The 26,933-nt window shown below is 27.5% G+C and overlaps 1 protein-coding gene across 6 annotated transcripts in view; it reads left to right on the forward strand.

The window, feature by feature from the left end:
* Nucleotides 1-3,867: 3,867 nt before the first annotated feature.
* LOC119602948 (galactosylgalactosylxylosylprotein 3-beta-glucuronosyltransferase P) overlaps nt 3,868-26,933 on the forward strand; it is a 94,826-nt gene continuing 71,760 nt past the window's right edge. For 3 of the 6 annotated variants that reach the window (XM_037954763.1, XM_037954771.1, XM_037954772.1), the window contains exons 1-2: nt 3,948-4,264; nt 6,156-6,447. The gene's annotated coding sequence lies outside the window, so the exon portion shown is untranslated. Of the gene's footprint in view, nt 4,337-6,155; nt 6,448-26,933 lie in introns of all 6 variants that reach the window. The other 3 variants (XM_037954766.1, XM_037954764.1, XM_037954765.1) reach the window with 3 other exon arrangements.

Raw genomic sequence — 26,933 nt, forward strand, 5'->3', positions numbered from 1 at the left:
AAAAAAATTAGTTTTATTGCTTTAAACTTTAAAGCCAAGTTTAACATTAAAAATAATTATAAACAAAATTAAAAACAAACTTTTAATATAATTTGCAAATTTTTATGTCTTAAACTGGGATTTTTATATTTAAACTTAGTTTAAACTCTTTAGAAAAGTCTAGTTTAAGAAACGACTACTATATAAAATGATTCTTGAACAAATTTTAAAATAAAGTTTTAAGTTTTTTTCAGGAAAAAAGTAAAGTTTAAAGTAAAACTTAGTTTAAACTCTCAGAAAAAATCAAGTTTAGGAAACAAAAAATTTATCAAACTATTCTAAATAAATGTTCGATTTGAAATTGTTGATGTTTTCTTGTGAAAAAGTCAAGTTTTAAGTTAAACCTAGTTTAAACTTTCTAGGGGCGGGTTTTTCAGATAAAGATAATCTACATTCTTTGTTTAAACCTAGTTTAATATATGTTTTTTGTTTTTCAGTAAACAGTAACGTTATTTATTGTCTTAGTTTAACTGAGTGTTATTGGCCAATTAAACTTATAAGTGAGAAGACACAATTAACAAAAACAATAAAACAATGATTTCGGAAGAACAAAAACATAATGTTTTAAGTTAATTGCAATTTTCTGATTTGTTTTGTTTTATTTATTATTGTTTTAAATGTTTATTTAACATTTTTCCAATAATTTTTCATTTTACAAAAGTATTATTTGCAAAAAACAGCTGTTCATTGTTTATGTTTTTGAGTGAAAAGTTGGCAATACTAACAAAGTTAACTGAACTTAAATCCATAACTGAAAAACACAATCATCGGCTAAAGTCCGCCTAAATTTGTTCCGAGTTTAATCTAACAGCAAGTTAAGCCTAGTTTAACTGAGTTGGAAGAAACCCGCCCTAGGAGATTCAAGTTTAAGAGACAATAAGTATCGCAAACGTTTCTTAATCAAAATTAGATACGAAATTGTAGAATGTTTCTGTAAAAAAGTTAAATTTAAAGTTAAACTTAGTTTAAACTTTTCCAAAAATTCAAGTTTAAGAGACAAGATATAGCTCAAACGTTTCTAAAACAAAATTAGAAAAAGAATTTTGGAATATTTTTTTTTTTTAGTAAACTTAAAAGTTAAACTTAGTTTAAACTTACCAGAGAAATCAAGTTTAAGATGCCAAATATATCTCAAACGTTTCTAAATTAAAATTAAAAAAGGAATTGTATAATTTTTTTGTGAAAAAAATTGAAATTTAAAGTTAAACTTAGTTTAAACTTTGGCAAAAATTCGAGTTTAAGAAATAAAAAAATATCGTAAACCATTCCCTATCAAAATTAAAAATTTATTTTAAACAAGGATTAAAAAAAGTTTTTGTGTTATTTGAAGAAAAGTCAAGTTTATTTATTATTCAAAAATATTTATACCACCACCCCTGCTTTCGATTTTAGCAACATGTTTACTGCTTCTGTATTTATTCACATCAACATGTTGCCAGTTAAACATGTTTATAAACATCTTTGTGTATGTTTCTCTTGTCACATGATTTTTTTCACTCTCGTATCATTCAAATAAAACAAACCGTTAAATAAAAACAACAAATGTTTCTGAAAAGCAAAAACAGCTGTTTTGTGTTATTTTTTTCTTCTTTGTATAAAAATGTCACTATTTAAGGACTTGCGCTCTTATCATTTTTTTGGGTTTTCTGCTCAATTTTGAGAGTGTGTCTGGAAATGATAAGAAAAACAGGAAATAAGAAATAAAACAGAAATTGTTATAAAAATAGTATGGGAAGTGTAGAATGTAAGAATGAGTCTTGAAATAAATTCTAACAGCAGGAGGTCGTGTTGAGCACTTTTGTTTTATTGTGGGGAGAAAGAACAACAACAACAAGGAATTGTATTTAAAGTGAGAGTGATAAAAAGAAGAATTTTATCAAGTGTTTGAACGGTGATGTCAATGTGGTAGACAGAAATGAAGCGTCTGACTAACGAACGAACGAACGAACGAACGAACGACTAACTAACTAACTACTAACTAACTAACTAACTAACTAACTAACTAACTAACTAACTAACTAACTAACTAACTAACTAACTAACTCTAACTAACTAACTAACTAACTAACTAATACTAACTAACTAACTACTAACTAACTAACTAACAACTAACTAACTAACTAACTAACTAACTAACTAACTAACTAACTAACTAACTACGAACTAACTAACTAACTAACTAACTAACTAACTAACTAACGAACTAACTAACTAACTACTAACTAACTAACTAACTACTAACTAACTAACTAACAACTAACTAACTACTAACTAACTAACTAACTAACTAACTAACTACTAACTAACTAACTAACTAACTAACTAACTAACTAACTAACTAACTAACTAACTAACTAACTAACTAACTAACTAACTAACTAACTAACTAACTAACTAACTAACTAACTAACTAACTAACTAACTAACTAACTAACTACTAACTAACTAACTAACTAACTAACTAACTAACTACTAACTAACTAACTAACTACTAACTAACTAACTAACTAACTAACTAACTAACTAACTAACTAACTAACTAACTAACTAACTAACTAACTAACTAACTAACTAACTAACTAACTAACTAACTAACTAACTAACTAACTAACTAACTAACTAACTAACTAACTAACTAACTAACTAACTAACTAACTAACTAACTAACTAACTAACTAACTAACTAACTAACTAACTAACTAACTAACTAACTAACTAACTAACTAACTAACTAACTAACTAACTAACTAACTAACTAACTAACTAACTAACTAACTAACTAACTAACTAACTAACTAACTAACTAACTAACTAACTAACTAACTAACTAACTAACTAACTAACTAACTAACTACTAACTAACTAACTAACTAACTAACTAACTAACTAACTACTAACTAACTAACTAACTAACTAACTAACTAACTAACTAACTAACTAACTAACTAACTAACTAACTAACTAACTAACTAACTAACTAACTACTAACTAACTAACTAACTAACTAACTAACTAACTACTAACTAACTAACTAACTAACTAACTACTAACTAACTAACTACTACTACTAACTAACTAACTAACTAACTAACTAACTAACTAACTAACTAACTAACTAACTACTAACTAACTAACTAACTAACTAACTACTAACTAACTAACTAACTAACTAACTAACTAACTAACTAACTAACTAACTAACTAACTAACTAACTAACTAACTAACTAACTAACTAACTAACTAACTAACTAACTAACTAACTAACTAACTAAACTAACTAACTAACTAACTAAACTACTTAACTAACTAACTAACTAACTAACTAACTAACTAACTAACTAACTAACTAACTAACTAACTAACTAACTAACTAACTAACTAACTAACTAACTGACACAGAAGATCCCTCTTCTTGACCTGAGGCTGGATTTCCCTCCAAGTTATTCATGCACGCTGACTAAACTCGCTGATCACGCTCTCTATTGGTTGTTTAGTTTGGAAAGGCGCCCATCGAGAGATCTCATCCTTTTCTTTCATCTCTACTTTTCCAAAGGCAAAGTTTCAATCCGTTCAATCCAATTTTGTGCAGAATTGCTCTTCAACAACATCATTTGTAACTTTTTCCAGCAAAAAAAACGCTAAATTAACATTATTGCGTCTTATACCGTTAGCAACATTTGTCAGCAACATTTGGAGAAAGATGTAAACAAAATTTAACTGTTATCTGTCAACTATTGTTGTTGTTGTGGTGAAACACTAAGAGAAATGAAACAGCGGCATTTGATAAAAAAACACAAAACCATACGTTTTTCTTTACATGGACGAGTGTTTATGTGTGTGCATGTGGAGGGTTTTGTTGCTCAACCAGAAAAAAAGTATAATCCATCAAATATTTCAATGTGTTCCACTCTAAAGTTTTTTAGTCGTTACTTATCAACCGTTGTGGGCATATGTATGGGGTTCGTTCTTTCGGTTTATAAAAATTTTCTCTACGGTTAAAAAAAAAAACAGCAAGACAGAAAGAGGAAATTTATAGAAAAATTAAAAGTTTTGTATAAAAAACGGTGTTTCCTAATATGAGCAAACATTTAAGAAAGGTTTTCTGAAAAAGGAATAACTTGTGGAAGAAAAAATTTTTTAAATTAATGAAAAAATTAAATTAAAAAAAAAATCAAAATTTATTTAATTAAAGTTAAAATATTGCAAATATTTTTTTATAAAAAAGTGAGTGCAAAATAAAAACCAGGAAGAGAGTGAAATTTTATTGTTGTTATTACTTTCCTGGAAACTACAAGTGTAAAAATCCTCCGGCAAAACCCAACAATTTCTTTTAAAAAACTTTAATATAACTTAAAAATTCCTAAAACGCTTTAAATTGTAAAATTTTCTAATAAAGTTCCTTATTTTTTGTTTTTCATCTTATAATCCTTAATGTTTTCCTTATTATTTCTTTACTCTCTTTTAAATTGCTCTCTTATTAAAAAAAACCCACATACACCTGCTCATAGCTGCCAGATTAGACGTCATGTAATGTCATTTTGACGTTTTTTAAAAAAAAGTATCAAAATTACTAGATCTGTTCTAGTTTAGTTCTTGTTCTGTTCTAGTTCTGTTCTAGTTCTGTTCTAGTTCTGTTCTAGTTCTGTTCTAGTTCTGTTCTAGTTCTGTTCTAGTTCTGTTCTAGTTCTGTTCTAGTTCTGTTCTAGTTCTGTTCTAGTTCTGTTCTAGTTCTGTTCTAGTTCTGTTCTAGTTCTGTTCTAGTTCTGTTCTAGTTCTGTTCTAGTTCTGTTCTAGTTCTGTTCTAGTTCTGTTCTAGTTCTGTTCTAGTTCTGTTCTAGTTCTGTTCTAGTTCTGTTCTAGTTCTGTTCTAGTTCTGTTCTAGTTCTGTTCTAGTTCTGTTCTAGTTCTGTTCTAGTTCTGTTCTAGTTCTGTTCTAGTTCTGTTCTAGTTCTGTTCTAGTTCTGTTCTAGTTAGTTAGTTAGTTAGTTAGTTAGTTAGTAAGTTAGTAGTTAGTTAGTTAGTTAGTTAGTTAGTTAGTTAGTTAGTTGTAGTTGTTAGTTAGTTAGCTAGCTAGTTAGCTAGTTAGTTAGTTAGTTAGTTAGTTAGTTAGTTAGTTAGTTAGTTAGTTAGTTAGTTAGTTAGTTAGAGTTAGTTAGTTAGTTTTAGTTAGTTAGTTAGTTAGTTAGTTAGTTAGTTAGTTAGTTAGTTAGTTAGTAGTTAGTTAGTTAGTTAGTTAGTTAGTTAGTTAGTTAGTAGTTAGTTTTAGTTAGTTAGTTAGTTAGTTAGTTAGTTAGTTAGTTAGTTAGTTAGTTAGTTAGTTAGTTAGTTAGTTAGTTAGTTAGTTAGTTAGTTAGTTAGTTAGTTAGTTAGTTAGTTAGTTAGTTAGTTAGTTAGTTAGTTAGTTAGTTAGTTAGTTAGTTAGTTAGTTAGTTAGTTAGTTAGTTAGTTAGTTAGTTAGTAGTTAGTTAGTTAGTTAGTTAGTAGTTAGTTAGTTAGTAGTTAGTTAGTTAGTGTTTAGTTAGTTAGTTAGTTAGTTAGTTAGTTAGTTAGTTAGTTAGTTAGTTAGTTAGTTAGTTAGTTAGTTATTTAGTTAGTAGTTAGTTAGTTAGTTAGTTTTAGTTAGTTAGTTAGTTAGTTTTGTAGTTATTAGTTAGTTAGTTAGTTGTAGTTAGTTAGTTAGTTAGTTAGTTAGTTAGTTAGTTAGTTAGTTAGTTAGTTAGTTTCGGATAATTGATCTGGCAGCCCTGCTCCTGCCTTTGTAAACATCTTGTAATAGTTCTCTCTCTCCTCTTACTGGTTTAGAAACATGTGTTTGTTCGAGTATGTGAATGTTTACATGTTTTGTTTTGCTGTTTTTCGGTTCCTTTTCTTGTTGTCAAAATACTCGTAAAATAAACAACAACAATAACAACAACATTTGTTTTTATTAAACGCCCTTGTTAAGCACTTTGTCACTTTGGCAACACAAAAAAACTCCCCTTACAAACTAACGGGGTTTTCGTTTCAACTCTCTCTTTCTCTTTGTAATTATTGTTGTGGTTTGTTACAATTAAAAAGAGTGTGTTAATTGATTTGTTGTTTTGTTTACATGAAAATTGTTGTTATTTTTCTTTAGACAAGTGTTTATAAACAAAACGGGTTTTGCTCCTGGTTTTCTAATAACAATATTTAACAATTTCATTACAATTTTCAGTGTTTTAATAAAGTTTGTTTAAAAAATAGACAAAATTAAAGAACTTACTGCAATATAATAATAAAAATCAACAAATAAATCCATAACATAAAAAATTTAATAACAAAATAAAAGTTTTTTTATTAAAAAAATGCCTAAACTAAAGAAAATTTGTTAAAAGTTTAAACGTTTATATTGTGCTTTAAATCGATGTGTAAGGAGAAATTAATTTAAGGTGAGTTAACAATTTTTTGCTATAAACAAATTTTTGTTGTAATTGTCATTGTATACCTTTGGCCGAAGAAAAGAATTCAATAAAAAAAAGCAGACAGTTCGCTGGACGCAAAAAAAATCTGAATTGCAGTTTTTTTTTGTAAATGGAAATTTGTAGGCTTAATGAACAATTTTGTTATAAAATATTAATAAAAAATTATTAAATCGAAAAAAACTAAACCAGAGGTACTCAACTTTGCCAAGCTGTAACTTAAGCCAAAATTTATCTAGTTTTATTCCCATAATTAATTGAAAGCTTAATATCTTGAAAGCTAAATTAATATACAAATTTGAAAGCTTTACTCCTTTTCAGTAATTATGCCAATTTCTAAACCAATCGGACCAGTAGTTTTAAAATTTTAGGCCGCTGATAAAAATATTCTAGAATTTCTTGCTTTGACGCCTAATTTTGCTGTACGGTAACTTATCCTAAAGTTTAGTTAATCTTCTCTTCTAAGTAAATTTTGAAAGCTCAACTCCTTGTCTATGGTTAAGCCGAATTTTAATCCCATAGGTCTGATAGTTTTGTAGATTTCGACCTCTAAATAAAATTTTGTAGAATATTGCACTTTGCTTCACTGTAACTTAAACTACAGTGGAACTTTTCTTCCCAACCAAGTAAATTTTGAAAGCTTAACTCTTTATCTGTCATTATAGTTATTTTTAAACCAATCAGTCCAATAGTTTTGCAAATTTCATCTATTGAATAAAAGTTATAAATTATCTCACTTTTGCTTTGCTGCTTAACTTTGTTCCACTGTAACTTAAACTAGAGTGGAACTTTTCTCCTCAACCAAGTAAATTTTGAAAGCTTAACTCTTTATCTGTCATTATAGCAATTTTCAAAGCAAACGGGCTTTAAATACCGAAATTCTAGGGTTTCGAAAATTTTACATTTTTGCTTAAATACTCATTTATTCACTTCTTAAGTTGAAGGGCCACGATTAAAGTTTTGACACTCTACTATGTCCCATTATTACCTTCCTCTATAATGGTCTGACCCATCAATGGTTGCTCTTTAAAAATTTCCCTAAAATTTTCCTTTCATCAAATTTAATACTTTCCCTTTTATTTTGTAATTTTCAAATATTTTTCTTTTCATTTTTAACATCCTTTGTACTCACACCTTTTCTTAATAGTTATTTAGAATAGCTTGTCCCCTAAGCTCTATTGTTCTTGAGCTATTGTTTTAACCAAAGAACATAAAACAACATATTTTTTTGGTCGCATGAAAAAAGTCTAAAGTTTTTTCTATTATTTTCCTAAAAGAGCTTTTAAATCTCTTACCTAGTAAAAAAAACAACAAGAACCAAATCTCATCAGTACTTTGTAACGCATTCATTGGTCTGTAAAATCCCCACTTTTCACAATATTTAGACACTCCTACACCACTACTTTGCAATATCAAACACAAGAGTAGACCACCAGTCCACTATACAAGAAAGTAAAGCCAACCGAAAAAAAACAAACATTTACAACAGATTTAAATGAGTCATGAGTTAGAGATAGCGTCAGTTGTTGTTGCTGTTGCTGGAACCCTTTTGTTTTATGTGGACAACAGAATGAATATACATAGTAAGTTGGTTTTGCCAGAGCCGCTGCTGCGTATATTCCAAGTGTCTTTGTCGTCTATCAGTGGACCATGAATAAATATTGAATTGAATATGTTGAACAAAAAAAAAAAACACAAAATGAATAAAAATTGTGAACATTTTTGCTGTTAAAAAGCGAAAGTGCTGTACTTGCGGGATTTGCTTTGAAATGAATCAAAAAGTGGGTGGCAATGAAAAATAATAGAGTTACACAAAGTGACAAAAAATCGGACAAAACCAAGGAAAAATTCAGACCAGACTATAGATTACAATAAAGTCCAGGATATAACACAAGATTTAATATCCGACCAGACAAGAGTGCCCACTATAGACTACACTATGTTCCAAGCCACAGATTAAAGAACCGACAAGGCGAGAGTGCAGACTATAGACTAGACTAGACTATAGACTAGACTAGACTATAGACTAGACTAGACTATAGACTAGACTAGACTATAGACTAGACTAGACTATAGACTATAGACTATAGACTATAGACTATAGACTATAGACTAGACTAGACTATAGACTAGACTAGACTATAGACTAGACTAGACTATAGACTAGACTATAAGACTAGACTAGACTATAGACTAGACTATAGACTAGACTATAGACTAGACTATAGACTAGACTATAGACTAGACTATAGACTAGACTATAGACTAGACTATAGACTAGACTATAGACTAGACTATAGACTAGACTATAGACTAGACTATAGACTAGACTATAGACTAAACTATAGACTAGACTATAGACTAGACTATAGACTAGACTATAGACTAGACTATAGACTTGACTATAGACTATACTATAGACTAGACTATAGACTAGACTATAGACTAGACTATAGACTAGACTATAGACTAGACTATAGACTAGACTATAGACTAGACTAGACTATAGACTAGACTAGACTATAGACTAGACTATAGACTAGACTATAGACTAGACTATAGACTAGACTATAGACTAGACTATAGACTAGACTATAGACTAGACTATAAACTAGACTATACACTAGACTATAGACAAGACTATAAACTAGACTAAAGACTAGACTATAGACTAGATGGTAGACTAGACTATAGACTAGACTATAGACTAGACTATAGACTAGACTATAGACTAGACTATAGACTAGACTATAGACTAGACTATAGACTAGACTATAAGACTAGACTATAGACTAGACTATAGACTAGACTATAGACTAGACTATAGACTAGACTATAGACTAGCTTAGACTAGACTATAGACTAGACTATAGACTAGACTATAGACTAGACTATAGACTAGACTATAGACTAGAACTATAGACTAGACTATAGACTAGACTATAGACTTGACTATAGACTAGACTATAGACTAGACTATAGACTAGACTATAGACTAGAACGATAGACTAGACTATAGACTAGACTATAGACTAGGCGATAGACTAGACTATAGACTAGACTATAGACTAGACTATAGACTAGACCTATAGACTAGGCTATAGACTAGACTATAGACTAGACTATAACTAGACTATAGACTAGACTATAGACTAGACTATAGACTAGACTATAGACAGACTATAGACTAGACTATAGACTAGACTATAGACTAGACTATAGACTAGACTATAGACTAGACTATAGACTAGACTATAGACTAGACTATAGACTAGACTATAGACTAGACTATAGACTAGACTATAGACTAGACTATAGACTAGACTATAGACTAGACTATAGACTAGACTATAGACTAGACTATAGACTAGACTATAGACTAGACTATAGACTAGACTATAGACTAGACTATAGACTAGACTATAGACTAGACTATAGACTAGACTATAGACTAGACTATAGACTAGACTATAGACTAGACTATAGACTAGACTATAGACTAGACTATAGACTAGACTATAGACTAGACTATAGACTAGACTATAGACTAGACTATAGACTAGACTATAGACTAGACTATAGACTAGACTATAGACTAGACTATAGACTAGACTATAGACTAGACTATAGACTAGACTATAGACTAGACTATAGACTAGACTATAGACTAGACTATAGACTAGACTATAGACTAGACTATAGACTAGACTATAGACTAGACTATAGACTAGACTATAGACTAGACTATAGACTAGACTATAGACTAGACTATAGACTAGACTATAGACTAGACTATAGACTAGACTATAGACTAGACTATAGACTAGACTATAGACTAGACTATAGACTAGACTATAGACTAGACTATAGACTAGACTATAGACTAGACTATAGACTAGACTATAGACTAGACTATAGACTAGACTATAGACTAGACTATAGACTAGACTATAGACTAGACTATAGACTAGACTATAGACTAGACTATAGACTAGACTATAGACTAGACTATAGACTAGACTATAGACTAGACTATAGACTAGACTATAGACTAGACTATAGACTAGACTATAGACTAGGCTATAGACTAGACTATAGACTAAACAATAGATTATACAACATACTAGACTAAAGATTAGACTAGACTATAAACTACACTATAGAATTGACTATAGACTAAACTTTAAGGTTGACTATAGATTAAAACTATAGTCCAGGGCCCAAATTATGGCATACGATATCGATCGAAATCTCCATTTAGATTGTATTGAGATTTCGATCGATATCGTATGCCGTAATTTGGGCCCAGACTGTAGATTAGACTATAGACTAGACTGTAGCTTAAACATTAGTCCAGACTATGGACTAGGCTAAAGTTCAGACTTTAGTCTGGACTATAGTCCAGTTAATAGACTACATATGTATGTATAGTCCGAACTATAGACTAAACTATAGATTATTTGATTTTTTGTAGAAAGTTATCAGCTATTTATCTTTAACTGTGGAAAATTTATGGAAAAACTGCGGGTGGGTGCACTAAAACCCTTTCTTTTTTTTTGTCATCGGCTGTCTAAACACCAGTAGCAGCAGCAGTATATTTTCACACACAAAAACCAACTAAATAAAACAAAAGAACTAAACTTAATAATAAAAACCATATGTTGTTTCAAAAGACAAACATAAATTCATACATATGAATGGCGCAAAAAAAAAATATATTGTAAAACCAAAGTGGACTAAATAAAAAAGGGAATCTAAAGGGTGTCAAAACACTCGCACAGACGACAGTCTGACAAAAAAAAAAAAAAACGAAATGACAATGACAATGACACACACAACATTTAAAAATCAGCATATGAGGAGGACTTCTTTCCCTTAATAACAACATCTGGACTTTATATGTTGTTTTAAATTGTAGTAAAAATATATAAATGAGTCGGTTTTTTATATATATTTTTGTGATAAATTCAAGACTAATTAGTTTTGAGTGTATGTGTGAATGAGTGTTGTTTTATTATTTATTAAATGTTGTTTAACAATTTCATTAAGATTTTCTGTTTCTGTGGGATTTATTGTTTTGTTATGTGTAGAACATAAATATTAATAATAATTTTTAAATCTTACACTTTATTAGCTAAATACATACATATGTATGTATATAGTGATTGTGTGAGGGAGGAGGGCTTGGCAGAGACTCGACAGTATGTTTTGCTTTTGTTGTTTGATTATAATCAAATTTTATTGTTCTAAAGAAATTGGGAATTGTTGTTGAAAAGAAACCACAAAATATTTTATGAAAATTTTATAAATGAGAAATTGTAGTTTAATTTTAATAAAGAAAAATACACTATAAGAAAATTGTATAAAAAATAAACTAGAATATAAGCAAGATTGGAGTCTAGGCTATAGAATATAGACTAGACTATAGACTAGACTATAGACTAGACTATAGACTAGACTATAGACTAGACTATAGACTAGACTATAGACTAGACTATAGACTAGACTATAGACTGGACTATAGACTGGACTATAGACTGGACTATAGACTAGACTATAGACTAGACTATAGACTAGACTATAAACTAGACTATAAACTAGACTATAAACTAGACTATAAACTAGACTATAGACTAGACTATAGACTAGACTATAAACTAGACTATAAACTAGACTATAAACTAGACTATAGACTAGACTATAGACTAGACTATAGACTAGACTATAGACTAGACTTTAGACTAGACTATAGACTAGACTATAGACTAGACTATAGACTAGACTATAGACTAGACTATAGACTAGACTGTAGACTAGACTATAGACTAGACTATAGACTAGACTATAGACTAGACTATAGACTAGACTATAGACTAGACTATAGACTAGACTATAGACTAGACTGTAGACTAGACTGTAGACTAGACTATAGACTAGACTATAGACTAGACTATAGACTAGACTATAGACTAGACTATAGACTATACTATAGACTAGACTATAGACTAGACTATAGACTAGACTATAGACTAGACTATAGACTAGACTATAGACTAGACTATAGACTAGACTGTAGACTAGACTATAGACTAGACTAGACTATAGACTAGATTATAGACTAGACTATAGACTAGATTATAGACTAGACTATAGACTAGACTATAGACTAGACTATAGACTAGACTATAGACTAGCCTATAGACTAGACTATAGACTAGCCTATAGACTAGACTATAGACTAGACTATAGACTAGCCTATAGACTAGACTATAGACTAGACTATAGACTAGACTATAGACTAGACTATAGACTAGACTATAGACTAGACTATAGACTAGACTATAGACTAGACTATAGACTAGACTATAGACTAGACTATAGACTAGACTATAGACTAGACTATAGACTAGACTATAGACTAGACTATAGACTAGACTATAGACTAGACTATAGACTAGACTATAGACTAGACTATAGACTAGACTATAGACTAGACTATAGACTAGACTATAGACTAGACTATAGACTAGACTATAGACTAGACTATAGACTAGACTATAGACTGGACTATAGACTAGACTATAGACTAGACTAAAGATTACACTATAGACTAGACTATAGACTGGACTATAGACTAGACTATAGACTAGACTAAAGATTACACTATAGACTAGACTATAGACTGGACTATAGACTAGACTATAGACTAGACTAGACTAGACTGTAGACTAGACTATAGACTAGACTATAGACTAGACTATAGACTAGACTATAGACTAGACGATAGACTAGACTATAGACTAGACTGTAGACTAGACTATAGACTAGACTATAGACTAGACTATAGACTAGACTATAGACTAGACTATAGACTAGACTATAGACTAGACTATAGACTAGTCTATAGACTAGACTATAGACTAGACTATAGACTAGACTATAGACTAGACTATAGACTAGACTATAGACTAGACTATAGACTAGACTATAGACTAGACTGTAGACTAGACTAGACTATAGACTAGACTATAGACTAGACTATAGACTAGACTAGACTAGACTATAGACTAGACTATAGACTAGACTAGACTATAGACTAGACTAGACTAGACTAGACTATAGACTAGACTATAGACTAGACTATAGACTAGACTATAGACTAGACTATAGACTAGACTATAGACTAGACTATAGACTAGACTATAGACTAGACTATAGACTATACTATAGACTAGACTATAGACTAGACTATAGACTAGACTATAGAGACTAGACTATAGACTAGACTATAGACTAGACTATAGACTAGACTATAGACTAGACTATAGACTAGACTATAGACTAGACTATAGACTAGACTATAGACTAGACTATAGACTAGACTATAGACTAGACTATAGACTAGACTATAGACTAGACTATAGACTAGACTATAGACTAGACTATAGACTAGACTATAGACTAGACTATAGTAAAATATGAAATTTTTCACAAAAATCCCCAAAAATGTTTCTCTCTGTGTTTAAGCATACGTTGTATTTTTTATCATTCGCAGAATGAAAAAAAAAATTATGTAGACTTGATTGAATCACAATACTTATGTATGTATGAATATATGAATGTATGAATATTGTGCGGTTTAGTGTAAGGTTCATATAACAATTCAATATTAAAACTTGAATTAAATCAAATACTCATACATGAGTAAATGTTAATGTAGGCTTTCAATTTTATTTTTATTTTCTACTGATTATATACACAATTTTTTTTATCTCTGCAATGTTTCCGCTTTTGAAGAATGAACAAAAAAATAGAGAATTTGTTTAATTTTTAACTATTGTTTAATTTTTTTAAAAAAATAGAAAGAATTTGTTAAAAAAATATTATGTTTTCAAGAGAAATTTGATGAGAATGGAATACTTTTATAAAGGATTTTTAAATTGATTTTTTTGAAAAGTGAAATTTTCAAATCTTCATAAAATTGTTAAGAGAGCTTTTAGAACAAAACTTTTTATACGATTTATTAACCTCAACATCTACTTTCATTTAAATGTAAAACAGATCAATTTCGAATTCTGTAATAAATTTTATAAACAAATCAATTTTGGATAATTTTCAATATTCGGAAATGTATTTTTTTTTATTTTTCTTTGCGTGAGTCCATTGTTTAAACTTTTTACTGTTACTTAATAATTTTAAGATAAAAAGTCATTCAAAATAAAAAAACTATTTTTAGATTTTAAACTTAGGCCTCCTACTTTAACCACAAAAATTTCTTTTGTTCATGATTTATTTCTTATCACAATAGAAAAAATGAGGTTCTTAGCTAAAATTTACTTCCTTTCCCTTAGAAAATAATAATCTCTTTATTTTCTCTCTTTATTACCCAACATGTTACTTATCCCTAAACAATTTATTATTTTAGAAAAAATCTTACCTGTTTTACATTTCAAAAATCAAAACATGTACAATTTTCATTTATTACTACCGAACTCATTCCCAATCTCTCTCTTTCTTCTAGCTTAAGCTTCGGTTTGTTATCTGGGGGATTTTGTTATGTGATTTGTTTTTTCATTTCAAAAATTTTAACATTTTACTGACATTTATTTTCTCAGTTACCCAGTACAGTGTAATAGTAATCTGTAACTGTCATAATATTGTTTCATTATGACACAAAAAGGTTTGACCAACATGAAGTACGAACACACGGTTCGTTCGTGGCGTGTTTAAGAAATTTTTAAAGCTTTATAAAGATTTTTAGGCTTTATCAGGATTTTAAAGGTTTTAGGGGTTTCAGTTAGGCAAAAGAAATAGTCTAGTAAAAAAAGACATAGAAAATCAAAAACTTCTAATTAAATATTAAAACTTCGGCGCCTTCTGTTGGACAAATTCAAAAATTTACAGGAACTCTTCTCACGATCCCTGGAACATATATTTAAAATATTGTCATAATTTCATAACTTTCGATGTATTTCCTTAGTGTCAATTACACCTAAACCGCTAAAACGATTATATAAAAATTTTATGGGTATATGATCTTTAGAGTCCATATGGCTAATCATGGGTCTGCAACGCGAACTTGGCACCACTAGTTATTACATAAAAATATCGAAATATTTCTAATATTAAAGAAAATCATTTTAGTAATTTAACAAAAACATTGAAAATCTTAAAATATTATTAAAAGAAAACATCGAAAGTTTTCTATTGCCAAAGAAAAACATCGAAAATGTTCTATTTATAATGAAACCCCTAAAATATATCGAAATAAAGGAATAACAACGAAATTTTTCTGTTATTAACCAAAAACATCGAAACTCTTTTTTCCTTGAAGAAAAAGCATCGAAAATCTTCTATTGTTAAAAAAACATCGAAAATCATGTGTTATTAAAGAAAAAGATCGAAATTCATCTGTTATTAAAGAAAAACATCGAAAATCTTCTGTTATTAAAGAAGAACATCGAAACTCTTCTGCTATTAAAAAAAAACATCGAAACTCTTCTCTTATTAAAGAAAAACATCGAATTTCTCCTGTAAGTAAAGAAAAACGTCGAAAATCTTTTGTTATTAAAGAAAAACATCGAAATTCTTCTGTTATTAAAGAAAAACATCGAAATTATCCTGTTATTAAAGAAAAACATCGAAAATCTTCTGTTATTAAAGAAAAACATTGAAACTCTTCTCTTATTAAAGAAAAACATCGAAATTTCTCTGTTATTAAAGAAAAACATCGTAACCCTTTTGTTGTTAAAGAAAAACATCGAAAATCTTCTGTTATTAAAGAAAAACGTCGTAACCCTTTTGTTGTTAAAGAAAAACATCGAAAATCTTCTGTTATTAAAGAAAAACATCGAAACTCTTCTGTTATTATAAAAACGTCGAAACTATTCTGTTATTAAAGAAAAACATGGAAAATTATCTTGTGTTAACCAAAAACATCGAAAAACTTAAAAAAAACATCTAACTCTTCTGTTTATTAAAGAAAAACATCGAAATTCGTCTGCTGTTAAAGAAAAATATCAAAACTCTTCTGTTATTAAAGAAAAACATCGAAAATCTTCTGTTAATAAAGAAGAACGTGGAAAGTCTTCTGTTATTAAAGAAAAACATCGAGAATCTTCTGTTTTTAAAGAAAAACATCAAAACTCTTCTGTTATTAAAGAAAAACATCGAAAATCTTCTGTTATTTAAGAAAAACGTGGAAACTCTTCTGTAATTAAAGAAAAACGTCGTAACTCTTTTGTTGCTAAAGAAAAACATTGAAAATCTTCTGTTGTTAAAGAAAAAGTCTTCTGTTATTAAAGAAAAACATCTAAACTCTTCTGTTATTAAATAAAAACGACGAAACTCTTCTGTTATTAAAGAAAAGCATGGAAAATTGGCTTGTGTTAAACGAAAACATTGAAAAACTTTTTAAAAAACATCTAACTCTTCTATTTATTAAAGAAAAACATCGAAATTCTTCTGTTATTAAAGAAAAACATCGAAACTCTTCTCTTATTAAAGAAAAACATCGAAATTCTTCTGTAAGTAAAGAAAATCTGTTATTAAATAGAAATATCGAAATTCTCCTGTAAGTAAAGAAAAATGTCGAAAATCTTTTGTTATTTAAGAAAAACATCAACATTTTTCTGTTATTAAAAGAAAACATCGAAACTCTTCTGTTATTAAAGAAAAAGATCGAAACTCTTCTCTTATTAAAGAAAAACATTGAAATTCTTCTGTAAGTAAAGAAAAACGTCGAAAATCTGTTATTAAATAAAACATTGAAAATCTGCTGTAAGTAAGGAAAAACCTCGACAATCTTCTGTTATTAAAGAAAAACATCAAAATTTGTCTGTTATTAAAGGAAAACATCGAAACTCTTCTGCTATTAAAGAAAAACATTGAAACTCTTCTGCAAGTAAAGAAAAACGTCAAAAATCTTCTGTGATTAAAGAAAAACATCGAAATTCTCCTGTAAGTAAAGAAAAACGTCGAAAATATTCAGTTGGTAAAGAAAAAATCTCGAAAGTCTTTAACTGTTCCTTAAGAGAATCATCGAAGATTTTCTTTTATTAAAGAAAGACGTCGAAAACCATTTGTGCTAAATAAAAACATCGAAAACTTTCTGCTGTTAAAGAAAATCATCGAAAATTATTATTAAAAAAAAAAAAACAGAGAAAATCTTTTATGGTTATAGAAAATTCTTTTAAAACTAAAAAATATTATAAAAATTTGCATTTCAGGAAAACAGGAAAAATTCTTTAAAAACACACACGCACCTCAAAACATTACTTAACGACAGAGTTACACTTACCCAGTAATATATTACATAGTTTACACCTAAAGTCGTGGTAAGTGGTAAATATATAAGAAAATAAAAATATGTTTATGTATGCATAAGCAACAACAACAATTTCCTCATATATAGTAAACACACGCACATATTTATTTATTTATTCAAAAACATAGAATATTTTTCTATGTTTATTATAGTCGTATGTACATGGAGTAACGATACATCATCTACATAATTTATACAAACAAATATTTAGTAGAAACATATTTGTTTGTATGTTTTGAAGGTTTGTTTGTTGTTAGAGGTGGAAAAACCTCATCTCTATAAGTTTATTTACATACAATGAATGGAATGAATGAAATAATGAATGCTTGGTTGTTGATATTATTATTTCTCCTTACTTCTCCTCACCGTTGTCATCTATTCATGTAATAAACAAATTTGTATGCATGTTGGGAAAGGCAATGTAGTATGTATGTATGTGTGAGTGTGTGCGTGTGGGGTGTCAACTGAGAGTGTGTAAAATGTGTATGTAAATTTGCTTATGAAATTGGAGCAGCAGTGTATCTCTTGTTAACGTCCTTTTTTTGTTGTTGTTTGTATTAATGAAAGGCTGTTTTATAAAAGAGGAGTCAGTCAAGCTTTTGAGGACTTACAAGTCATACATATTAAAGCCCCCCTTGATTACATGAATAGGTGAGGTTTTTGCTTTTTGTAATCATAAATACTATATATACATTTACTCTATTACCAACCAGCATACATAAATTTAAAATATATTTTTTATGCTAACAAGGTAGGCTTTGCTATTGTTGACGGCAGGTGTGGGTGACTGAAGGAATTTTAATAATTTTTTTTGAAATGTCATAGTAGGAGGAGATGTGAAACAATATTTATAAGGGCAAAATAATGAATGTTTTATTTTGTGCTGAACCAGGAAATTGTTTTATTGAAGTAGTAAAATGGAAATGATATCTTAAAGGAAATTTTTTTAAAGATTTTCTTCGAAAATAGAAAATTTACTATGTTTTACTGTAAACGCGATTTTCGAAGTTATTCTTTATTAAAAGACAATTTTCGATGTTTTTCTTTAATAACAGAAGAATTTCGATGTTTTTCTTTAACAGCAGAAGATTTTCGATGTTTTTCTTTAATAACAGAATAATTTCGATGTTTTTCTTTAACAGCAGAAGATTTTCGATGTTTTTCTTAAAAAAAAAACAGAAGAGTTTTGATGTTTTTCTTTAATAACAGAAGAATTTCGATGTTTTTCTTTAACAGCAGAAGATTTTCGATGTTTTTCTTTAATAACAGAAGAGTTTCGATGTTTTTCTTTAATAACAGAAGATTTTCGATGTTTCTCTTTAATAACAATTGAAGACTTTCGAAGTTTTTTCTTTACTAACAAAATATTTCGATGTTTTGTCTTAATAATAGAAGATTTTCTACATTTTTCTTAATAACAGAAGAGTTTCGATGTTTTTCTTTAATAACAGAAGAGTTTCGATGTTTTTCTTTAATAGCACAAGTTTTTCTTTAATAAGAGGAGAATTTAAAAATTTTTCTTTAACAACAGAAGAGTTTCGATATTTTTCGACGTTTTCTTTAATAACAGAACATTTTCGATGTTTTTCGTTAATAGCAGTGGAATTTCGATGTTTTTCTTTAATAACAGAAGAAATTCGGTGTTTTTATTTGGCAACAGAAGATTTTCGATGTTTTTTCCTTAATAACAGAAGATTTTCTACGTATTTCTTTAATAACAGAAGAATTTCGATGTTTTTCTTTAATAACAGAAGACTTTCGATGGTTTTCTTTAATAACAGAAGACTTTCGATGTTTTTCTTTAATAACAGAAGGCTTTCGATGTTTTTCTTTAATAACAGAAGACTTTTGATGTTTTTCTTTAACAACAGAGGATTTTTGATGTTTTTCTTTAATAAAAGAAGATTTTCGATGTTTTTCTTTAATAACAAAAGACTTTCGATGTTTTTCTTTAATAAAAGAAGACTTTCGATGTTTTTCTTTAATAACAGAAGGCTTTCGATGTTTTTCTTTAATAACAGATTTTCGATGTTTTTCTTCAACAACAGAAGAGTTTCGATGTTTTTCTTAATAACAGAAGAATTTCGATGTTTTTCTTTAATAACAGAAGACTTTCGATGTTTTTCTCTAATAACAGAAGACTTTCGTTGTTTTTCTTTAACAACAGAAGAGTTTCGATATTTTTTTTAATAACAGAAGAGTTTTGATGTTTTTCTTTAATAACAGAAGACTTTCGATGTTTTTCTTTAATAACAGAAAACTTTCGATGTTTTTCTTTAATAACAGAAGACTTTCGATGTTTTTCTTTAATAATAGAAGACTTTTGATGTTTTTCTTTATCAACAGAGGATTTTCGATGTTTTTCTTTAATAAAAGAAGATTTTCAATGTTTTTCTTTAATAACAAAAGACTTTCGATGTTTTTCTTTAATAACAAAAGACTTTCGATGTTTTTCTTTAATAATAGAAGACTTTTGATGTTTTTCTTTATCAACAGAGGATTTTCGATGTTTTTCTTAAATAACAGAAGATTTTCGATAATTTTCTTTAATAACAATTGAAGACTTTCAATGTTTTTCTTTAATAACAGAATTTTTTCAATGTTTTGTGTTAAGAATGAAAGATTTTTTGTTTTTCTTTAATAACAGAAGAATTTCGATGTTTTTGTTTTATAACTGAAGATTTTCGATGTTTTTTTTAATAAGAGAAGATTTTCGATGTTTTTTTAATAACCGAGGAATTTCTGTGTTTTTCTTTAATAACAGAAGAATTTCGATGTTTTTCTTCAATAGCTGAAACATTTCGAGACTTTCGATGTTTGTCATTATTAATAGTAATTTGTCGATGTTTTTCTTAGAAGACTTTCAATGCTTTCATTTAACAAACGAGGATTTTTAATATATCTTTTTAATAATAACAGAATTTCGATGTTTTTTTTAACAGCAGAAGAGTTTCGATGTTTTTCATTAACAGCAGAAGAGTTTCGATGTTTTTCTTTACGTGCAGAAGAATTTCTATGTTTTTCTTTAATAATAGAAGTGTTTCGATGTTTTTCTTTACTTACAGAAGAATTTCGATGTTTTTCTTTACTAACTGAACGCTTTCGTTTTTTAGAAGTTTTCTATGTTTTTCTTTAACTTAGAACATTTGCAATGTTTTTCTTTGATTATAGAAGACTTTCGATGTTATTCTTTAAAAATATATTAAATTTTCAAATTTTTTTTTATAAAAACTAAAAAGTTTTTTTTTTTTTTTTAATTATCGTTTATATTTTCTCTTCTTACCTCCGTACTGTATGTAGATCCATATTACTTTAAGTCTATTATTTAAAATATTTCTTCGCCAACTACTTTTCTACCCCCTTGTTTTTCTAAACATAATAATTTTAACCCAATTGTAAGGCGGTACATGAAGTAGAGCAAAAAAAAAAAGGCACAAGAAAATAAATTATAAAAAGAAATGTAATTTTAACAAGTGCGTGATTATAACAAACACGCATTGATAACAAAAAAAGTATAAAGGATTTCCTGTGTAATAAAAGTAGAAAAAAAGTGTAACAAATGAAAAGGAAAAACTAAAGGTGTGCTTGAGTTATAGGAAAAAAAAAAACACAAGTGATGGATGTGTGTTAGAAGGAAAAGCCTGTTGATTTGAAAAAATTGTGTTTAAAATTTTGATGAATTTCTTTTTAACTAAGTATGTAAAAGACGTCTACCAAATGCAGACAAATATTTAAGTTATTTTTTGAGAAAAAAAAACAACAACAATAAAGTAATTAATAAAGAAATATAGAACGTGAGTTATGGGTGCCACAGTTAGATATTTATTTTTGAAATTTTGTCAAAAAAGAGAAAAAAACTGTTTAAATAATGACGAGGTGTTTGAAACACTTGTGTTTGAATATTGTTTTAAAAAAACATATTTGAAGTAAATATTAAATGAATAAATAAACGGTAGCAAATAAATTTTATAAAACTAAAGTTTAAGATAAAATAAATAAATTTAATTTGTTTTCATTTTTATTATTGAAATGACGTCGGTTATTATTGAAAATATTTGATATAAACGTAATAAATGATACATCTATAGATATGGGAGAATAGCAACGTTTTAAAATTTAAAAAGAAACGAAATGGAATGGAAACATTTAATAGGGAAAAAGAGAAAACATACTGCATATTGCTTTGAAATGTATAAAACATCTCAAGAAATGCCATACAAATGTTTAAACTTAAAAATCTTTGAAATTAAACAAAATGGAATTGAAACATTTGTAGGTAAAGTGATAAAATTTACTCTTAATTTCACTAATATAAAAGAAATTTGTAATAATATGTTTAAATTTTGTTTAGATCTATAAAATTTGAAAAGAAACGTAATGGAATTGAAACAATTTAAAAAAGAAACGAAGTGGAATTTAAACATTTAAGAGAAAACTTACTACATAGTTCTTTGAAACATATAAATCACCTAAAGAAATGCCATACAAATCTATAAACATAAAAATCTTGAAATAAAACAAAATGGAATTGAAACATTTATAGTTAAAATGAAAAAGTTTACTCCGAATTTGTCTAATATGAAAGAAATTTGTGAAGATATGTTTAAATTTGAAAAGAAACGTAATAGAATTGAAACAAATAGAAAAATCTTATTTCACATTTCTTCCAAATGAAAAAATAATTTAAAGAAATGCAACTTAAATCACGATCATACAAATTTGAAATTAAACCTAATAAAATTTAAAATGAAACGAAATGGAATTGAAACATTTAATAGGGAAAAGTGAAAACTTACTGCATATTGCTTTGAAACATATAAATCACCTAAAGAAATGCCATACAAATCTATAAACTTAAAAATCTTGTAATGAAACAAAATGGATTTGAAACATTGTAGGTAAAGTGAAAAAATTTGCTCCAAATTTATCTAACATGAAAGAAATATGTAAAAATTTGTTTAAATTTCGCTTAGATCTATAAAATATGAAAAGAAACGTAATGGAATTGAAACAATTGAAGCTGAATAGAAAAAAGTTATTTCACATTTCATTAAAATGAAAAAATAATTTAAAGTAATGCAACTTAAATCATGAATTTCATAAAAAATTTAAATGAAATCCAATCAAATTTAAAAAGAAACGAAATGGAATTGAAACATTTAATAGAGAAAATTTATTACATATTTCTTTGAAATGTATAAAACATCTCAAGAAATGCCATACAAATGTTTAAACTTAAAAATCTTGTAATGAAACAAAATGGAATTGAAACTTTTGTAGGTAAAGTGATAAAATGTACTCTTAACTTCTCTAATATGAAAGAAATTTGTAAAGATATTTTTAAATTTTGCTTAGACCTATAAAATTTGAAAAGAAACGTAATGGAATTGAAACAATTGAAGCTGAAGAGAAAAAAGTTATTTCACATTTCTTTTGAAATAAAAGAATAATCTAAAGAAATGCAACTTAAATCATGAATTTTATAAAAAATGTGAAATAATGAATAAAACATAATGATATTTAAAATGAAACGAAATGGAATTGAAACATTTAATAGGGAAAAGTGAAAACTTACTGCATATTGCTTTGAAACATATAAATCACCTAAAGAAATGCCATACAAATCTATAAACTTAAAAATCTTGAAATAAAACAAATGGAATTGAAACATTTATAGTTAAAGGGAAAAAGTTTACTCCGAATTTGTTTAATATGAAAGAAATTTGTGAAGATATGTTTAAATTTCGCTTAGATATATAAAATTTGAAAAGAAACATAATGGAATTGAAACAATTGAAGCTGAAGTGAAAAAAAGTTATTTTACATTTCATTAAAATGAAAGAATAATCTGATGAAAAACAACTTAAATCACGAATTACATAAAAATTTGAAGTGAAACACAATAGAATTGAAACATTTAAAAGAAAAATTATAAAAATTACTTTAAATTCCTCTAATATTTTTCTTAAATTGAAGAAAAGTTTAAAGAATCATTTACATTTGGTTCTAATCTCAAAAAATGGAAAGAAACGTAATGGAATCGAAACGTTTCATATTAAAATGAGAGATTTTTTCCCAATTTTCTTTAAAATGAAATAATCTTCTAAAGAAATGCCAATAAAAAGTAAAAATTTATAATGAAATATAATGGAATTGAAACACTTGAAACTGAAGACAGAAAAAAAATACATCACATTTCTTTCAAATCAAAATAAAATCAAAAGAAATGGAATTAAAATCATAAACTTTCAAAAATTTGCAATGAAACATAATGGAATTGAAACATTTGTGGGTAAAGTGAATAAATTTATTGAATATTTTTCTAAAATTAAAGAAAAATCTGAAGAATTCTTTAAATTTGGTTCTATTCTAAAGGAAAATGAAAAGAAACGTAATGGAATCGAAACAGTAAGAATCAAAATGAGAAAAATTGCTCCACATTTCTTATAAATAAAAAGAATACTCTAGAAAAATGACACCAATATGTATAAACATTAAAAATTTAAAAAGAAAGACAATAGAATTGAAACATTCAAAGGTAAAATAATAAATATTATTGCAATATTCTATAATACATAAGTAATTTGTAATAAATTGTTAAAATTTTACTCAAATCTAAATTTTAAATAAAATAAATTAAAAAAATGAAACGTAAAGGAATCGAAACAGTTGTGGCTAAAATGAGAGAAATTGCTCTATAACTCTTTGATATGAAAAAATAATCTATAGAAATGCAACAAAAAGTGTATAAAATTTAAAAATCTGAAATGAAACATAATGGAATTGAAACATTTGAAAATAAAGTGTTCAAATTTACACAAAACTACAGCTACATGAAAGAAATTTGCAAAAATTTTAAATTTTTTTCCAAAATCTACAAAACTTTGGAATAATCAATAAGTTTTCAGTTTATTGGGAACATTATGGAATTGAAACATTTCATTATTTATTAACAAAATATTTTGATATAAAATAAAATTTATTAAAATGTTTTATTTCATTAAATTAGGCATAAAATCCGGGTTTACTAATTTTTTGGAACGTTATGGAATTGAAACATTTAGTTAGACCTTTTAGTATATGAAAATAAATGATTGAAATGCTCTATTTGTAATTAGTAGCAGCAAAACCCTTAAAATCAAGTTTGGAACGTAATGGAATTGAAACAATTCAAGATAAATGATAATGTTTCTACATAAAATAAATTTCTAAAGAATTATTTAATTTTTCCCAAATCTACTAAAAAATATCCATTTATTTCCCTAGAAACATTATGGCATTGAAACACTTGAAAAAAATGTAAACTTTTTCTGCCAACAGTTGACATCTTCACGTATTTACACTTAACACATAAGCGCTCCGTCTCTAAGAGAGTGAGGTCTTCTACACTTATACTTAAAAAAAGAACAATAGAAAAATGAAAAGTAAAAAAATGTACAAAAGGAAATACATACAGTTCCTCTCTAACAGTCGGCTGGATGGATGTCATTACAAGTTTCCTTCCTCTTCACTTTACTTGTTTTTTTGTTACCCAAGTGTATAATGAAACATAAATTAGAAGAAAATTACTCCTGGGTGACATTTTTGTTTCAGTCTAGAAAAGAAAAGAATAACAACAATACAAATAATAGCTACAACAATAGAAGATTTTCCGTATTATAATAAAAGAATGGAACAAAAATTATAAATGAGAAAAATTTTCTTGACAATTATATTTGTGTAAAAAAAAAAAAACATTTATAAACTATTTACAATTTAATTTTATGAGGCCATAAAATGGAGACTAATTTTTAAAAAGGAAATTATAAGAAATATTACAGAAACTAATACTGTTCTAGTTCTGTTCTAGTTCTGTTCTAGTTCTGTTCTAGTTCTGTTCTAGTTCTGTTCTAGTTCTGTTCTAGTTCTGTTCTAGTTCTGTTCTAGTTCTGTCTAGTTCTGTTCTAGTTCTGTTCTAGTTCTGTTCTGTTCTAGTTCTGTTCTAGTTCTGTTCTAATTCTGTTCTAGTTCTGTTTAGTTCTGTTCTAGTTCTGTTCTAGTTCTGTTCTAGTTCTGTTCTAGTTCTGTTCTAGTTCTGTTCTAGTTCTGTCTAGTTCTGTTCTAGTTCTGTTCTAGTTCTGTTCTAGTTCTGTTCTAGTTCTGTTCTAGTTCTGTTCTAGTTCTGTTCTAGTTCTGTTCTAGTTCTGTTCTAGTTCTGTTCTAGTTCTAGTTCTGTTCTAGTTCTGTTCTAGTTCTGTTCTAGTTCTGTTCTAGTTCTGTTCTAGTTCTGTTCTTGTTCTGTTCTAGTTCTGTTCTAGTTCTGTTTTAGTTCTGTTCTAGTTCTGTTCTTCTTTAAAGTCTAAAACTGCTGCTATGCTAATAATAAGTTTTTATATTGAATTAATTTTAAATTAGAGTTAAAAGAAGTGTCGTGTTTTTGTTTATCTGATGTTTCCGTACGTCAATGCCCTTTTTTTATTATTTCTTTTAATAAAAATTCATTACCTTTTTATCTTATAACACAAATAATTTTGTAAAATTTTGATTGGAGAAAACTGTACGCCTATTTTAATGCACAAAACAAATAACTGCAACTTCAGATATATTATAGACCAAAAACATTTAAATGTCTCTATTTAAAATTGTATTGATAATAAATTTTTCAATTAATTATTGATAAGATAGTAATAGCCGTGAAGTATATTGACTTAAGCAATTTGTAGTTTAATATAGACAATGTATTTAGTTTATTAAGAATTTAGTTCTAATCACTAAAAGTTTTAGTGATTTATTTAATAAAAAACTAAATATATAGACTATTTAAAAAAATAAGTTTATCTTTAAATCTTTGTTGAATAAATTATAAAGAAATATATATTTTTTAATAATTTTTTTTTTAATTAAATATCCAATAAATTTTACACTAAACCCAAATACTAAAAATTTAATGTCAACTATTAACTAAGCCCTTTTATGTTTCCTTTTCATTGTTGTAACCCTGTAACCCATTTCGATGAAAATTTCTTGGAATCATTCCTTTGTTTTTTTTTGTATTCATAACATACAAAAGAGCGCCACGTTTGAACAATTGCCAAAAGTCGAATAATTTATATTGTTGTCATAAAGTTCAGGGTTCTTGAAATGAAAGTGA

The sequence above is a fragment of the Lucilia sericata genome, unplaced genomic scaffold, assembly GCF_015586225.1.
Source record: "Lucilia sericata isolate MDLA Ls3-8-SP2 unplaced genomic scaffold, ASM1558622v1 Contig000265F_arrow, whole genome shotgun sequence".
NCBI lineage: Eukaryota > Metazoa > Arthropoda > Insecta > Diptera > Calliphoridae > Lucilia > Lucilia sericata.